Here is a 2,117-nt window from a genome sequence, read left to right as displayed (position 1 = left end):
ATAAAGTGGAAAAGTTTCCGCGTGTTCATTATTTACAAAACTTTGTAGACAAATCACCAGACAAACATTTTTGGGGAAGTCGGACTCGTAAATTTCTTTACTGAAATGTTAGAAATATTGCACACAAAATGCCGAAATTTACATTGTCGGCACTTTCGAAAGCAATACAGAAATAGTTCAGAAAATAGATTAGTAACATCTGATCTTATTTATTTAGACTTTCTTGTACACCAGAGACATAGATCATTGAACAAGATAATAGAAAAAAAGTACAAATGGCGGTCTTATCGCACAAGGCAATCTCTTATCTTAAATACACCCGAATATTTAACAGGATTATTTATTTAGTAGTAAATATGATATCATGATCTTAGCTATATTGAAAGATGAAAAAAGAAATATTGTTATTTAATAAATGTACCCATTCAGTAGCATATTTATTATTGTCGAATATTTATTTATTTTATTTACAAATCATATAATATAATAATAATAATAATATCAGCCCTGTATTATATACTTGCCCACTGCTGAGCACGGGCCTCCTCTACTACTGAGAGGGATTAGGCCTTAGTCGGTGGACTTAGGCCTAATCCCTGACGCTGGCCTAGTGCGGAATGGTAGACTTCACACACCTTCGAAATTTCTATAGAGAACTTCTCAGATGTGCAGGTTTCCTCACGATGTTTTCCTTCACCGTTAAAGCGAACGATAAATTCACAACGAATACACACATGATTTTAGAAAAGTCAGAGGTGTGTGCCCTTGGTGTTTGAACCTGCGGACATTCGCCTTGGCAGTCCGTTCCACAACCAACTAGGCTATCGCCGCTTAACAAATCATAACACACATATATATATATATATATATATATATATATATATATATATATATATATATATATATATATATATATATATATATATACATATATTCATAATATGAGTTATTACAATTGAGTTAGGATGCGCACTAAGTTTAGAACTTGTATCGCGTATCCTTTATAAACCTGTTACAGTAATTAAATTCTTAAGACTTTAAACTCTAGTTTAAAGTCTCAAGGTTACATAAAGAAAAAAAAATAATAATAATAACTACAAAAATCTAAACTCTATAAAGAATAAACTACTAAAGTAAAACATCATGAATTTGCTATTTTCTGTTAACATTTAGAAAAATATAATATGACTAAAATCTCTCACTTAAATTAAATACGTATCCAAAACTGCTGAGATCAACACGAATGTAGAAAAAATAGTGACATAGAACCAAATTTATTACAGGCCATAGAATCAACTTTGGATCTCTTCCTGTATCCAAATATTGATTTCATATATCCAAATGAGTAAAATATACCTATAATCTAGATGTTATTAGCTTCCAAAATATACTTGTAAAATAAAAGAATATTTATTTTACGTAAATGTACCACTTGTTATAATATTTTTATGTGTGTGTTAATGAACGACTAATGCATAAATTAGTGTAAATAAGTAAAACCTGTATTTTCATCAACCCCATTCGATAAAGTTTATTTGTGTTCAAAAGTGGAATTAATAAAAATTTTAAAAGATATAAAAAGATAGTAAAAACGATTAATGCAACAAGTGATCAATTATGTTATATCAAAGATTCTAGTATTCGTCAAATATATTTATGAATTAAGTATAATAAAATGTATAATAACATATTAAATTGGCGAAAATAAATCTTGTACGTGACCATTGTAATTATTTTATTTTTCCATATTTCATATTTAAATTTTCCTGATATACTTAGAATGGAAAAAAAATGATAATATTATTTTTGTACTACTTCCTCACAGTACTCAGTGACCGCTAATTCTTTCTTTTTTTAGAATCATAAACGATATTCAAACGAATATCTTACAGCTGTTTTAATCAACGTTTATTTTACAACATTTGTCGTTACAGAAACTTCTGTACTTAGTTTTACAGTTACACAATCAGCATTTCGGAACGAAATTAATTACCATTTAATGACATTTACTTAGGCACTATTGGTTTAAATATTCTCTATTTATATAAACACACGTAACATGTTTTGTAAGTATATAAGGTGTTCCATGTCTTTAGTGAAACACTAGACGTTCTAAC

This window comes from Manduca sexta, chromosome 26 (assembly GCF_014839805.1).
Source record: "Manduca sexta isolate Smith_Timp_Sample1 chromosome 26, JHU_Msex_v1.0, whole genome shotgun sequence".
Classification (NCBI taxonomy): domain Eukaryota; kingdom Metazoa; phylum Arthropoda; class Insecta; order Lepidoptera; family Sphingidae; genus Manduca; species Manduca sexta.
This window is presented reverse-complemented; position numbering follows the sequence as displayed.